This window comes from Suncus etruscus, chromosome 9, assembly GCF_024139225.1.
Source record: "Suncus etruscus isolate mSunEtr1 chromosome 9, mSunEtr1.pri.cur, whole genome shotgun sequence".
NCBI classification, from domain to species: domain Eukaryota; kingdom Metazoa; phylum Chordata; class Mammalia; order Eulipotyphla; family Soricidae; genus Suncus; species Suncus etruscus.
The window spans coordinates 63,644,172-63,660,761 of record NC_064856.1 but is presented as its reverse complement, the minus strand read 5'-3'; the positions used below and the strand labels follow the sequence as shown (position 1 = coordinate 63,660,761).

General features: G+C 40.9%; 2 protein-coding genes and 1 pseudogene across 5 annotated transcripts in view; 2 read left to right on the top strand and 1 right to left on the bottom strand.

Annotated features, from left to right (window-relative positions):
- FAR1 (fatty acyl-CoA reductase 1) overlaps positions 1-6,352 on the bottom strand; it is a 78,136-nt gene extending 71,784 nt beyond the window's left edge. For both annotated transcript variants that reach the window (XM_049781037.1, XM_049781038.1), the window contains exon 1: positions 6,288-6,352. The gene's annotated coding sequence lies outside the window, so the exon portion shown is untranslated. The remainder of the gene's footprint in view (positions 1-6,287) is intronic.
- The window catches only part of LOC126018963 (40S ribosomal protein S4, X isoform-like), a 965,922-nt gene that overhangs the window by 142,289 nt on the left and 807,043 nt on the right, over positions 1-16,590 (top strand). The window lies entirely within an intron of this gene.
- LOC126018553 (F-box only protein 32-like) lies at positions 9,957-15,289 on the top strand (annotated as a pseudogene).

Sequence of the window (16,590 nt, the reverse complement as noted above, 5' to 3'; positions counted from 1 at the left end):
ATTGATAGTACATAGAATAGGGCACTTGCTTTTCATGAAGCTACACCAGGTTCAATTCCCAGGACCATGTAAGGTCCTCCAAGCCCTGCCAGGAGTAATTTCTGAGCACAGCTCCAGGAGTGTATGGCCCAAACAAAAGCTAAACTGTGTAAGCATATCCCTCTAAAGCAAAGGTTTCAGATTTATTTGGCCAACTGACCACTTCACAGGAAAAAAAAGGAAAATATATCACTCAGGGACTAGAGTGATAGATAGCACACTGGTAGGGTGTTTGCCTTGCATGTGGCCAACCCAGGACAGACCCAGATTCTATCCTGGCATCCCTGGCATTCCATATGTCCCCCAAACCTGACTGGTGCAATTTCTGAGAATAAAGCCAGGAGTAACCCCTGAGCGCCACCAGGTATAAACCAAAAAGCAAAAAAACAAACAAACAAACAAAAATCATTGAATGCTCAGCATTCCACACCAAAATCTATTTTCTTTCATTAAAGAAATAAAGTGTCCCCCATTGCACTGGAGACTACTACTGCCCAAAATTATTCTAGCACCTCAACTTATAACTCCTGCTATGAGATTGCCATTTTAGAAAACACTGTTCTAAACAATAAATATAATATCATGCACCACTCTGTAAGACATAAAAATCCTATCAATTAAGAGTTATCACTATTGGGACCGAAGCGGTGGTGCTAGAGGTAGCCTTGCAAGTGCTAGCCTAGGATGGACCATGGTTCAGTCCCCCAGTGTCAGATATGGTCACCCAAGCCAGGAGCGATTTCTGAGTGCATAGCCAGGAGTAACCCCTGAGCTTCACCGGTATAGTCCAAAAAAAAAAAAAAAAAGTTATCACTATCACTTTAAGTATCATACAGTATAAGTTCACAAAACAAAGGTCCCCATCATCTGAGGAAATAATTACATACCTAAGGCTATGTGTATGGCACTTACTAAAAAATATGTATATACTATATTTCCTGTCATCTGGATAAGTTTTTGCATAGCTAAATCATGATTTGAATCTCAGTTTGGAGCTACCTCTCCAAAATTTGAAAAATTACTTCTGAAATTCATCTTCTCCATCTGTAAAATGGAATAATCAACTGAGAAAATTATTAGAAGATAATGAGAATTTATTTAAGGAACATTGTAAATACTAAAATGAAATATTAAGTTTCCTTCCATGATCCCTCTGGAGCAAATGAAATTAAACTTAAAATCTAGGTCCTTTCTTGATTTAAAAGATTCTTCTCCCATTTTAGAGACTGGAATAAATCTGTATTATTGTTTACTCTGGAGTACTTTTTGACAAGGAAAGCTTATTTTCGTGAAACTTTTAGTTTTTTTAACTTTATTGACTGACTGATTGTTTTTGGGGCCACACCCAGGGCATTCAGGGGTTACTCCTGGCTCTACACTCAGAAATCATCCCTGGCAGGCTGAGGACCATATGGATGCCAGGAATTGAACTGGGTCCCTCCTAGGTTGGCCGCATGCAAGGCAAATGCCCCACTGCTGTGCTCTTTCTTTAGGCCCCTGAGACTTTTTTTTTTTTTTTTTTTGCCTTTATTTGGGGAATGGGATGGGCTTGGGCCATACCTGGTCATGTTTTAGGTTTTACTCTTGGCTCTGTGTTCAGAGATTTCTCCTGTTGGTGGTAGGGGGACCATGTGGGATGTTGGGGATAGAACCCTGATGAGCAAGGTACAAGGCAAGCACCCTACCTGCTATACAATCTCCTCAACCCATCTTTTCTTTTATGAACTGGAAATAGAAATAAAAAATTTTAAATGTTTAAGTTAAAGAAGTTATATGCAAAGTGAGCGCTTTCATATTTTCTTTCTGTCTCTAAAGCCCATTAAAAACACACTGAAAAGAGGAATTATAAAGCCAAGGTGTGGGAAGAGCAAAAAATACAATGATAGAATTATAGTTTAAGTGATTCAATGGAGAGTGATAGCACAGCAGGTAGGGTGTTTGCCTTGTATGTGGCCAATCCGGGTTCCATCCCCAGCATATATTTCTCCCTAGCCCAGCAGCAGTGATCCCTAAACTCAGAATCAGGAGTAAGCCCTGAACACAGGTGAATGTGGCCCAAAATTAAAAAAAAAAAAAAATTACTGTTAAAATGATTCTATTTTCTTAGTCATTTTTGTCAATCTTAAATTTAGTAGATTCTAAAAAATAGCATCTCAGAAAGTCATGATATATTACCATTGTCCAACGTACTTTAGTAAACCTAACCCCCAAGATTAACAAATGTCATCTTTCAGTATATAGCTTCTGTACATTTCACCAGCAATACCCCATTACTTCCAAGATAGGAACATGACTACATACATAGTGGCACTGAAGATCATTTTACTCCTACCATAAACATACTTCAATCCACCTACCTATTCCCTATTACTTAATTTTATTTAAATTGTTTACCCCACTAAGAATAAGAGTAACTTTTTTAAAATTTGGAAAAAAAAAATTACAAATCCATTTTAAATCACCCAAAAACTTATGAACAATAATTAAAATATTACAAGAAATATACCAGTATCTTTCATGATCAATTTTGGTAATCATACCAATTTTTTTATTTGTACAGAACACTTGTGACTAAACACAATTAACTAATACCTTTTATCTTAATAACATTATTTTAATTTTCTTAAAATTAAATTTACATTACTCTCTTTCCTTAGCTCACATGCTTCTTCTCAAACTTGGTTCTTATATTTCAGATACATATTTAGCTGCTGACTACTTCCTCTTTTTACCTTAACCAGTAGTACATTCCTCAGTGTCTACAAAAATCCAGCTATCTTTTCTCTTTATTCACTGGATCTTGTCTGCTAATCCTGACGATCTGTGAAAATTGGCTCAGACCCGACCTTTGGATTTTCTTAAAAACTATGAATCTGGGCCCAGTGCGGTGGCACTAGAGGTAAGGTGTCTGCCTTGCCAGCGCTAGCCTAGGACAGACCGTAGTTCAATCCCCCGGCGTCCCATACTGTCCCCCCCCAAGACAGGAGCAACTTCTGAGCGCATAGCCAGAAGTGACCCCTGAGCGTCACTGGATGTGGCCCAAAAATAAAACAAAAAAAAGAGAATCTGCAAGGTTTAGCAGAAAGAACATGAAGTTTAATTTTTACTGACCTCATCAATTTTTTGATTTACCTATAACTTACCAGCTATGTGAACCCTGAGCAAATTAAGTCTTTGTGAACTTCAGTTTTCACCCTTAAAAACATCGAAAGAGGATAATGCTTGGAAAGCTCACTACAGTGTTTGGCGCAAAATAACACAATAAATTTTGCTACTATCGAGTCAGAAATGTTCAGTAGTCAAAAAGATTTCAGATATATAGAATAGACACAAAATCTACCTCTCATCCCAACTTTCTTTCACCGTGTTCTCATAATTAAATTTGTGCTCTTTCCTTACCTATCTCTAATCCACCAACAATTCAAATTCTTCTCACCTCGCGATAATATAAAATCATCATTTATCAACGATGCTACGATAGATTTAGCTTATTTCCCCACCCTTTAATCTTCATTCAGATCTTTAACCCTTGCTCAAAGTTGTTTATAGAATATCCAAATCCTAGTATGCAATCCTCCTACCTTTCAGTAACCTTTATCACTGCTTGTTCAAATGAAAACTCAAAAGTCACCTTTTCTATGTAACATTCTGATTCACTTCACTTGGATTACTCTGCTCCTAGTCACTTCACCACTTCTCAGCATTTATTGTGCTATACTAAAGGTAAAATGTTAGCAGCGAATAGCGTTACTAAGAAATACTCGCACAGAATTTTTATGTCCTGAAGAATCGTTTTGTTAACTATAACAATTTGTTGAGTTCATAAAGAAACATCCAAGACAACAAAGGCCTTCTTTGGTTCCTGTTATCTATACTTTTTTCAAGAAGTACTTAAGGCTTCCCTTTCCTCCAACAGAATTTCCTCAAACAGAAATGAACACTTTGGGGTGATCCTGTGGTAGTGGGTCTTTTTCTTTTCTGCTATGTTTCTCTGCCCTCAACCTCTACAGAAACTCTTCAAGTAAAAAAATTCCAAGAGCTTCAGGAAATTTGTTCAAAGGATTAGCGCACTTTGGAATACTTAGGAATGCAGGAGCCACCAACCTCCACATCTCTGGCACTGCACAGTGGCCCAAAGACACCTCCAAGAGTGACCCCTGAACACAGCTGGGTGTGTCCCAAGAGCTTTAAACAGAAATGTCGTATCAATAATACACTTATACATCATCTTCCTTTCCACTATAAGAGGATTTTTAACCTAGTTAGCTACAGATTTTACTCCAGATCCAAAAATGTCCCAAGCACAGCAGACAAATTCTATATCAAAAATTCTGTCCTATGGGGCTGAAGAGATAGGGCAGCGGTAGGGCGTTTGGCATGCATGTAGCTGACACAGGAAATACTGTGATTCAAATCCCGGCATCTCAATTGGTTTGTTTTGTTTGTTTGTTTGTTTTTGGTTTTTCAGTCACACCCATTTGATGCTCAGGGGTTACTCCTGGCTTGGGGGGACCATATGGGACGCCGGGGGATCAAACTGTGGTCCTTCCTTGGCTAGAGCTTGCAAGGCAGACACCTTACTTCTAGCGCCACCTCGGCCCCATCCCATATGGTTTTCCCGTGCCTGCCTGCCTATCTGAGCACAGAGCCAGAAGGAACTCCTGAGCGCTGCTGGATGTGACCCAAAAACCAAAAACTTTGTCCTAGGCAGGTAAGGCGTTTGCCTTGCATGCAGCCAAATCAGGTTTATTCCCCAGCATCTCATACGGTCCCCTGTAAACTGCTAGGAGTAATTCCTGAGTGCAGGAGCAGGAGTAACCCCTGAACACTACCGGGTGTGCCCCCCCCCCAATAAAATAGTTGGTTGTAAAAGATGACAAGAGTCTAATCATGTGTTAATTTTCCCTTATGTTACTTAATGTAAAAGATCTTGCATCATCTTTATTCACATTACACATACTCAACAGTGACAGCCGAAAAACTCTACTCCTGTAGGGCAGATTATTTAAGTACCTCTGACATTCTGACATTACCTTTAAACTAACACTTTTTTCTTTCTTTTTTTTTGCTCAGCATGGAATCCAGAATGGAACCCGGGGCTTTTACCATTGCATATATGCAAAGCAAGCAAGCATTGTAACAATAAGTTACATCCCGGCCCTTACTTCTTAAAAAAAAAAAAAAAAAGTTAAAGAATTAAGCAATTCTTCCATGCCAACCCGTCAAAAAAACAAAACAAAACAAAAAGCACTAGTCCCTTCAGTATAGAGAGAATGAGTGAGCAGCGAGGTCAAATGATGGGCCAGGCAGAGCTGCCTCCGCGGTTTGGCTTCAGGTAAGCTGGGAAGCGGGCTCTGAACTTGGCTGTCAGACACATTCTACTCACCCGTGTCTACCAGCAAGGAGTGGCTCTTGCTTAATTACTCATAAGACCAAAAAGAGCCCACACCCTTCTTGCACCGCACATAAAACTCACCCGTTTGCTACTGACTTACCTCTAACTGCTCGCCTCTCTCGCGTGCAGAGAAAGCGCCAGCCTCCCTCTCCCTCCCTCCCTCCCTCCCTCCACATGTCACCCAGAAAGAATCGCATCTCCTGCATCTTCCGGTTTCCGTCCGTGCCTCTCATTCGCCCCCCAGATCCTCGTGTCCCCGTGTGTCCTCAGAGCTGAACCTCCAAAACTCCAAAGCCCTTCGCACGCACCCGTTTCTTGTTGTTCTTTTTTGCAGTCTCCGCTTTCAGAGAGAGAGAGAGATGGAGCCCAATTCCCAGCTTGGCACCGGCTCTGCAGACACCCCCTTTTTTGCTCAGCATCACCCCATAGCCGAAACATCACTTTTCCCCTCTTCTTCCACGCACCCCAAAATCAATGCCGACTCTTTGGGCTGCTTGCTACCTTCAGGCCCAGGTCCTCGGCGCCCCACCTTCGCCCACCACCATCCCGATGCGGCCTCCCCTCCCCTCCCCTCCGCAGGCGGCGCCCCTAAGGCTCCAAGGCTGCACAGCAGGCCCCACTCTCCGGGGCGCGCTCACCGGCCCGGCCCTGCGCCGAAACGCAGCCCGATCGAGCCCCCGCGAGACCCCCGAGCTTCACCCACCGCCCGCCGGCTGCCCCGAGGCCGAAGGGGAGGGTGGGGCGGGGCCCGGGCAGCCGGCGGTCGTCCCCGCTCGGCCCTCCCTGCAGTCCAGTCGCCTCACTTCCCTCTCAGGTCTCTCTCGACCCGGCCACAGCTTCCTCCGCTTCTCACCTAGACGAAGACGCTCGGGGCCTCGCTTTCTCCCTCACAGTCCCGCTTTGGCTCCTCCGCCGCCGCTGCCGTCGCGCTCTTCTCAGTAGCTCTTCTCTTCCACCGGCCCCGACCGGCTGCTGAAGAGAGGAGGGACAGGCGCACGCCTATTGGCTGAGCCCCGCGCCGACGTCGCCAGCCCTTCTGGATGTGATTGGCTGGCGTGTGCGCCTCTTTTTCATCTCTTCTTTGGATTGGCTGGCTCTTACCAGCCGCTCTCACTCCCCCCTCCCCTCCCACTCAGACTCCCACCTCTCAGCCCCCGTTTCAATCCGGGCGGGGAGAGCTGGGGCGGGGTGAGACGCCCACAGCCAATGGGAAGGCTTGGAAAGGATCAGGAAGGTGGGCTCTGCGGCGGTCCGGCGCTGGATGGAAAAGTTGAGCCTATTGGCTCACGCCTCGCCTCATTGCCCCCTCCCCACACGCCCGCCAAAAACCAGCGCTCAGGCGCGCCCCCTGTGGCCGCGACGGCTGCTCGCGTTGCAGTGGGTCGCGCCCAGCGCCACGCCCGACTTGCCGGTCGTGAAAGGCCTAGAAAGATGAGGAGGATGTTTCCAGAGCCGCGTGGCTCCTTTTGGTGCTGCCATGAAAAGCGTGTTCAGACTTGGCCTGCGTGAGGCCCGGCTTCGACGCTCCTTCGACCCCGGGGGAAGAATGAAGCTGTCGTTCTGGGAACCCCGAGAACTTCTCCCCAGATAACGCTTCAGAGAAGCAACCGTGTTGGGTTTTATCTACCCACTAAGGGACTATTAGGCAAATAATTCCACTTCCTCCAAACATACTAACTAATACACGACACTTAACCTACCCTGTGGTCAAAGAGTAAGATTACCATCTGGGGGCTTGAACCCCCCCATAATGAGAATTGGAAAAGTTGGTGGTTCCTGAGGTAGAGACATCTCTGAGGAGCACCACGAAGATTGGTTGATGCACTTTATGGACTTGTGTATCAAATCTCAATTTTTGTATATGTTGAAACACAAGTGTAGTTTATTCACAAAGTTTGGGGGTTAAAGTGATAATAATAGAGCAAGGGTCAGAGGAAACCTGGGACACCAGTGGAGGGAGGCTGACACTGGTAGTAAAGCTAGAATTCAACAATCTCACATTTGTTTTAATAACGAAAGGATTGTGGAAATTCCTCTGTCATGAGATGAGCCTATAGCTAAGGGTCTTAAATTCCAAACAATTTTATATTTTATAGGACATAATCTAAGACTTGGAAGTGTATAGGAAGAAGGGGAAGTGAGAATGAAAAGTTCCTAGCCCAAAGGAATTTATATTGATTAGGTTTGATACTTGAAGAATGGGCCATGAAGATGGTGTGGTGGTTTTTGGGGGGAATTTAGAGCTCCTTTCAGTGCCTCGCCCTAGACAGCATCAAAAGCACACCTGATGCTGTACCCAAAGGGAAACTACAAACTACAGTAGTTGCCTACTGGCAGGCACCTCAATTCTGAACCCAGGCGACATGCATTTGAATAGAATAGTTCCTGTCCTGAATGAACTCACAGTTCCTTGCTAAACCAGGACACAGGACAAAAAGCTAACACAGCTGCTTGTCCTGAGGGTTGATTGCTCTCAGTTAAGCAAAAAGCTTGTTCCTGTTAACCTAGACTAGTAACATGATTCTGAAATAGACTGGGTCAAATGAAAAACTTAGAAACAAATCAATAATATTCTTGCCAAAACAAACATAACCACTGGCCAAACTCGAGTCTGTGAAAGGACTCCAAGTAACAACATAAAAATTAAAGTATTTATAGTAATTTAGTCATTGATTTGTTCACTGGGCAAAGAGATAGCTCAGTAGACTGACTACATGTCTGGCACACAGCAGGACTTTTTTTTTTTTAAGGCTCTTATATTATGTGATTTCCTCCAACGCTCTGCACTGCCAGAAGTGAACTCTGAGTAGTCCCTGAGCACTGCTAGGTGTGCCCCCAAACCAAAAACTTAAAAAAATAACTTTAAAATCAGATAAATGTCTTCATTTATTTAGCCTTGAAATAGGTACATATATAAGACAGTATTTTCTACAGAGACTCTTTTGTAGTAAACAACTAACACAAATCTAATTTCAACTGGTAAAATTATAGCAAGTAAAAAAAATTGCAATTATTAGCTACAGAAAGATATCCAATACTACTGAGAAAATATTTATAAACATCAAAAACCTATATTGCGTATAACATACGATGGCTATGAATTCCTCTTAAATTTAAAAATTTCAATTTAAAAATTTTAAAAACAAAAGAAGTACAGCCAAGCATTTTTTATTATTTAACCAAATTTATTACATAAATGATTGTATTTGGGTTTCAGTCATGTAAAGAACACCACCCATCACCAGAGCAACATTCCCGTCACCAATGTCCCAAATCTCCCTCCTCCCCACCCAACCCCCGCCTGTACTCTAGACAGGTTTTCTATTTCCCTTGTACATTCTCATTATTAGGATAGTTCAAAACGTAGTTATTTCTCTAACTAAACTCATCCCTGTTTGTGGTAAGCTTCATAAGCATTTATTTTCATGTAAATCCCATCGTGCTCTGAAGAAACATTTTTCTGTTATGTTATTTTTATACTCATATTTTTCCTATCAATATATTTGGTTTTTTTTAATGAGATTCATCATTCTTAACAGCAACTTAATGCAGGAGTTTATCTAACAGTTTATCTAGATAAACTGGAGTTTATCTCTCCGGTTTGGGGAGGGCACACCCAACAGTTTGAATTTCTTAGAAAAGAATATTATTGGGGCCAGAGAGATAGCGTGGAGGTAAGGCGTTTGCCTTTCATGCAGAAGGTCGGTGGTTCGAATCCCGGCATCCCATATGGTCCCCTGAGCCTGCCAGGAGTGATTTCTGAGCATATAGTCGGGACTAACCCTGAGCACTGCCGGGGTGTGACCCAAAAACCATTAAAAAAAAAAGGAAAAGAAAGAAAAAAGAATATTATTGAGCCTCACCTTGCTAAGATGACATAGCTCTTAAGTGGCAGAATTGGGATTGAAATCCAGCCAGATCTGAAATTTGATATCAAACTTCACAACTATTCAACTATGCTATATTTACACATTCATCTCAAATTATTTTGCCTTGTCCTTTATAATTCTTATTCTCCATAATAAATAACAGAATGTCCTCTCTGGAAATTTTCACATACTTTATTTTTGCAGATTTTGTGACACCAGAAAATAGGAAATATTTAAAAGGAACTTTCATGTTACAATTGTTTTGACAAAACTACAGGAAATACAACTCTTTTTGTACTGTTTATGGTAAACCAATCAGAGCTATCTCAAGTGCATCAAGCATGCTCCCTTATGTAGGGTAGAAATATCAGACAAATAATCTCAGGAGAGCCAAATGTCAAGTATTTGCTAAAATGTATTTGGTTATGTCTACCTTGTCCTGTAGTCAATTATGGCATACAGAATTAATGGAATTAATTAATTAATTAAACATACTTTAAAGCCATTTTTTTAATCTTCTGATTTTCTAACATTTCCAACAACAACACATCAGATAATTGCCAGTTTGGGCAAGTATGTACGTGTGAATCTTAATTTCCTATATGTTCTGAATCTTCTTAGTGCTTCAGATATTTGGATATGTTGGTTTTCACATGGAGGTGAGTCATCTGATACTTATTCAGCAGTTTTAACCTAGCTGGAACAATGATTGAATTGCTATGTTCTTGGCTCTGCTGTTAACTTCTGCTTCTTGAATGGTAGCTGAATAGGCCACCCAAAATATGCCACTTTGGCATGAAGGTTATTATGAGTTTAAGACATGTAAAAAAATAGCATATGCAAGAAGGGGATTCAAATATGCTCTTTTCTTCCCTAGAAAGGGAAAATTGAAAATTCCCTGGATTAAAAACTCCCAATACCAAATGAAAAGAAACTTTGTACAGCGAGGTTTAAAAGCAAGTGATAACAAAAATGTCTTAAAATAATTATTGCCTTCCTTTAAGCCTTAATATATAGTTCAGTTATGACTCTTTTTACCAACTTAATTTATGTATTGCACTTCTTTGTGTCTTCATTTTCTTCTAAGAGTGCCCATGTCACATAAAACATAATTTCTTCACTTTTCTCCTGATATTTTTTCTTACCTCAGCTTAATTCTTTGATGAATAGGATCTCCTTAGCTGTGTTCATGCCCCTGCCCTTTATTTACAGAGTCTGATCTATGTGGTAATACTCTGGTCCAGAGGTGTTATAGCTACCAGGATCAAACTAAGAAATGCTTCAGAGCCTCTAGAGCTACCTGCAGAGATGTTCAGGATTGGAGTGTCATACAGTGACAGACTCCAATTAATGAATGTCTTAGTGTTTCCATATCTTTGAGTTGTCCAAATCCTGCAAGTTTATTTCTTTGCCCCCCCCCAATCAAATACTTTATAAAGGGTAAAGTTGGCTTCCACTAAAATCATTGAGAAATGCTGATTCTGGGACAAAAGCCAGGTTTTTGTCAGCTAGTACCACATTGGTTTCTAAGATCTCTGCTGTGGAAGTCAGATGCAGAAAGAGTAATACAAGCTTTATCTTTTTTTATTTATAAATGTAGATTGACAGGAAAGAGCTTGTTAAAATTTGTTCTTTTAATTGTAACTTGTATACTTGTTGGATAGTGTTTATGATCCATGTTATGCTTTTCCTTGTCACTGTCTTTTGTTATGTTTGAAGGAAAATTATAAAATAAAATATGATATATTCATTTGATCTTATTTTATGTCTTGAGAGTTCAGTCCTATTATCACTGTGTTTGTTTTCTCTAGTCTCTGAAAGCTAGGGATATAAACATTAGCTTGAGTCAGGTAATCAAGCTAGAAACAGAAGACATGGTGTGACCCAACAGCTTCTCTTTGTCCAACCTTGCCAACTCTCAGAATTTTGTCTTGATGAGAGAGATCCTAAACTATAAGGGGTTCTTGCTGCTTCAACTTCCAATGTCTTCATAGCTCTGGGAGATCTTCCTCCTAATGTTGTCCATTTACTACTTTAGATTAGCTTGTCAATAGGTGGAGGCATCTTCCATTTCTGTAGGAATTATTGGGGGGGGGGAAACTTTTCACAAATGTGGTTTTTAAATTTTTTGTCTTCCTTGCTCCTTACTTTCCTTTGTTGTAATAGCAATGACTGGGAGTTACATACATTCATGCTTGTGGTATCCACCAGGAGTCACAAATCTGATTGCTATTACTCATTCAGCCATGGTGCTTGCTGGGCTGCATTCTTTAGTTTTGATAGTTTAGAATGTGTATTGTTCATATACAGTCTGATTTTAGTACTCACTGGAGGCTGATGTGATGCTCACAGACCTACTTGCTGGGGCCACACTCCTGACCACACTGTTCACACTTTATTGGTTTTGTGTTTATGGGGGATTGCACACCTCGGTTGTGATCATATATACCTGGTATTGGGCATCCTGAACAGCAAAGCTGTTGGGAATGTATGCAGTGATTGTGGGTAATACCAGGTATCAAACTCCAAGCCTCACTTTGACAAGTCAGGAGCTTTTCCACAGAACTATCCCCAATCCTCACAAACATGATTCTTACCACTTATCATCATAAAGATCTTTGCAACTCTAGGAGTAAATTTCCTAGATCTTGGGAAGTTTGCATATTTCATATTCTGGTTATATTTCTTGTGTTCATGGTTAAGATCTATAAGACATTTATTTCAATTCATAAGAAGCATTAGTAGTGGGGGCTAGAGAGATAGCATACCAGGTTAAGAATTCTTGCCTGGGGCCGGAGAGATAGTATGGAGGTAAGGCATTTGCCTTGCATGCAGAAGGACAGTGGTTCGAATCCCGGGATCCCATATGGTCCCCCGACCCTGCCAGGAGCTATTTCTGAGCATAGAGTCAGGAGTAACCCCTGAGAGCTGCTGGGTGTGACCCCTCAAACACACACACACACACACACACACACACACAGAAAAATTCTTGCCTTTCTCGTGACTGACCCAGGTTCAATCCCTGGCACCACATATATTTTTCCAAATTACTTCCAGAAGTAATCCCTTGAGAGCAGAGCCAGGAGTAAGCCCTGAGTAGCACAGGGTATGTGGCACACACACACAAACACACACACACACACACACACACACACACACACACACACCAAAACAGTAAAGCAAAACAAAAAAATCTTAGTAGTTTTGAGTTACAATTAAAATGGGTTAGCTTCTAAGGATTTGGACTTTATTTTTAAAGGCATAAAATTTTAGTAAAAGAGGGCTTTTAGAGATCATTCCTCCTACACAAATATACTATTTGTATACTTGATATATATATATATATTTGATACTTAAAGGAAAGATAAAAAATTTTTTAAATGATTGTGATCATATGAAAATCAACTGTATATTTAATAGCATATAATTACTACATGACTAAGACTTAAAGTGTAAACTTAAAATTTCTGTTTGTGTCTGTTTGAATATATGTTATATATGTTATGTATGTTATGTAAGGTGATATCTGTCTGCCTCTATTACCAAAATTAATTGTAAGAACACTAGCTGATTTAAAAATAAACTCTTGTATTAATTAAGTATTCCTAAGTCTTTTAAAAATAGGAATGGAGCCAGAGCAATAGTACAGTGGGTAGGGCACTTGTCTTACATGTGACTGAACTAGGTTCAATCCCCATCATTCCTTATGGCCATGTAGGCACCTCCAGGAGTAATTCCTGAGTACAGAACCAGAAGTAATCCCTGAGCACTACCAGGTGTGGCCCAAAAAAAGAAAAAAGAAAAAAAACATAAACAAAGTCAAATGTTTTCTAGTCTATATGATTAAAATAATGTCAGTAAATAAAAGCTGTTTTAAATTTATTGGTATGCTCTATTGTAGAAACTGAATTCTGCAGAGATGCCAAACCAACCTAAACTCCAGGTATGCTAGTATTTGAACTAACATCACCAGGACTTTTTTGAGAACGTGTGGGCATCCTCTCCTTCTCCCACCTTCCTTCTCATACTGCTGGAAACTCTGGCAGTTGAAACCATGCCCCTACAAAAGTTGTAGTATCAACCACAGAGCTTGGAATTTTCACATATGCATCCACACAACAATTTTTTATACTTTCATCCCAGTAGGAACATACCAATTTAGATATGACTATAGATTCAAAGCCACTTAATGTGCAGAAACAAATAACAAAAAGATCAACTATCAACAAATCACTTAATGACCTCTTTCCTTACAATATATATTAATGTACACAAAATTTTAACTTGTACTTTTTAAAAAAATAATTTCATTATCAATTACCTGTAAAACAAGCAATATAAAATATATTATTTGATGCCTGCCAAGGAGGTAGGCTTGGGAATGGGTGGGAATTGGTGGAAATGGTGGAGAAACTTTTACATTGGTGGTGAATTTGATCTTGGATCAAATGTATTATGAGCAACTATGTAATACATACTCTTTAACAAAGTATTTGAAAAATATTGGTTTCATGAAATCAAATATGTCTTTAGAGTTTTAACATTAAGAATAATAGGGCCAAAGCGATAGCACAGCTGCAAGGCATTTGCCTTGTACACAGACAACACAGGACGGACCCTGGTTTGAATCCCAGCATCCCCTATGGTCCTCTGAGCCTACCGGGGCAACTTCTGAGTGCAGAGCCAGGAGTAGCCCCTGAGTGACACCGGGAGTGACCCAAAAAACAAAAACAAAAACAAAAAAATGCAGAGGAGCCAGAGAGGTGGTACAGTGGATAAGATGCTTGACTTACATGCAGTCAACCTAGATTCAATCCCAGCGCCCAACCCCATGTAGTCACTGACCACTTCTGGAGTGATTTCTGAGTGCAGAGTCAGGGGTAAATTCTGAGCATTACTCAAAAAACTAAGGGGAGGATAAAAAGTAAACTGACAAAAAACTTCTTATACCTAGGTATAAGAATGAACTTATCTCTAGTAGGTATTTAATTTTGTTTTGGGGCCACACCTGGCTGCTAGAGGACATATGGATTACTAGGATCAAACTGGGGTTGCCTCTGTGCAAGGCAAATGCCATACCCACTGTGCTACTGCTCAGGAACTGATAGCAAAGTCATAATTCATGTCCCTGAGTAGCATCGCCCAAAAGAATTTTATAAACATTTTACTGAAAGTGGTACTGAAAGGGGCCAGAGCGATAGTGCAGTGGTAGGGCGTTTGTCTTGCACGTTGCTGACCCAGGACAAACCTAGGTTTGATTCCCAGTCCCATATGGTCCCCCAAGTCAGGAGCTATTTCTGAGCACACAGTCAGGAGTAACCCCTGAGTGTCACTGGTGCAGCCCCAAAACAAACAAACAAACATACAAACAATAAAGTGGTACTGAAATCCTTGAAGACCAGCAGAACATTAGACTAATCATGAAACTCCCCTAGGCGCTGTACACGTCCCTGGGCACACTGGTCCAAATAGTTGGCAAGTCTGTGCTGGTGGGGAACATTAGCATGTGGATGTATCAAATGGGGAAAATTCTATACTGGCAGAAGCAGCTCAACAACATCTGGATTACCAGGCCTGCCCTCAAAGGCCTCACCTTCACAGAGCTGCCTTTGTGCTTACAACTGAACATTATGTAGACTAAGAGGCTGAGTGTTGGGCACTATCTGGTCAGCCTGTACTAGATGGCGCCTGACCTGCACGTGCTCAGTGAGGACCAGCTGTTATAGAAGAGACTCTTCCAGTATCACTTCTCCAAGCGGCAGTTCCGCTAGCAATTAATTTTGTCAGACAATGGATAGCTGGATTATATTTTAAACTGGTGCAATGCTACCCTCGAAAAAAGCATAATGGAGACATCCTGCAGTTTTGCAGACACTTTCATATTCTTTCGTAGAAGGGTACCGACCATTCATACACAGCCAATAATTCTGAGTGCTGCTCTGTCTCTCTTTCACCCCAGGACTTCATCAACCTGTTCAAGTCCTGAATCCAAGTAATGACAGTATTGCAGAAGGTTTGATACTGCTTGAATGGTTGGGAAGACATAATTTGAGCATTTTGTTTGTAAATAGTCTACATTTTCAACATTGGCTCAAAACTTCTGAGATAAATCATTGAGGGGAATTTGGAGAGAAGTGCTTTGCTGGGAACTTACAAGTTGGTGTGGAACAACAGAAATACTGTCAATAAACTTTACTAACAACAATATGCCAGCAAGACCAGAAGGGTAAGGATTCTGTCTCATCAATAAAATGCAATGCTCCTTTGAATGAAGAAAACAAAAAAGATCAGATCTAAATACCCATGTCAAAGTCAATGACAATAGAATCAATAGACCCAAACTACAACAAGCTAAACACAAAATGGACCTGGTAGCTCTGGGGGCTAGGAGTAGAGGTATGGGAAACATGCAGGGGAACTATGGTGAAGGGAGATCAACACTGGTGGTGGGAATGGTCCTAATTCATTGTCACTAAATGCCTGAAATACAACTGTTAAAGACTTGTAATTCACAATGGTCTCAATTTAAAAAAAAAAGACAGAGGTTATAAAGAGAAAGAAACAAAACCATATGGAAGAGGGGCCCAGAATGTTCAGGCTTAAAGTTCCTGAAGCTTTAGGGAAGTAATGAAAAATAAGGGGAAACTGCCCAGCTCTGAATCAGTCCAAAGCCACAAGGTCCTTTTAAGATGAAAATCTTGAGCTCTTTGGAAGTAGAGAAATCGGGTGTCACCCAAAGGCATTAGTTGAGTACCCATTCTACTCAGAGGAGTAGACCTTTCATAGAAGGACAAGCTACAGGAGATCTAAAGGTCTTGATAAGCATTAGTAAAGGACCATTAAGATTCAGATTTTTCCCTGTAATGATGCCCAGATTAATTTTTTTTTGGTTTGTTTGCTTATTTGACCTTTGAGGACCACAATCAGTTGTGCTCAGGATTTAGTCCTTTACTGTGCTCAGGGATCAGTCCTATGGTAAGTCCTATGCTAAGGGTAAGTCCTATGCTAAGGGCACCATATGGGTGCTGGGGATTGAATCCACCTCTTCATTCCCTTCTTCTTCATGCCTGACCCTCTCTCTCTATCTCTCAGATTTGTAATCCAAGGGCATAGATTTGTCATCATTCATTACTCTGTTTCCTTGTTTATTTCCAATGGTGTGTGTTCTTCTCCATCTTACTTATTTTGTTTGCCCTCCAGCTCTACCCAAGTTGCAGAAAATTACAAGATTTTATCTTTCCATGTAGCTGCAGTATATTTTATTATGTATACATGCTACAGCTTCTT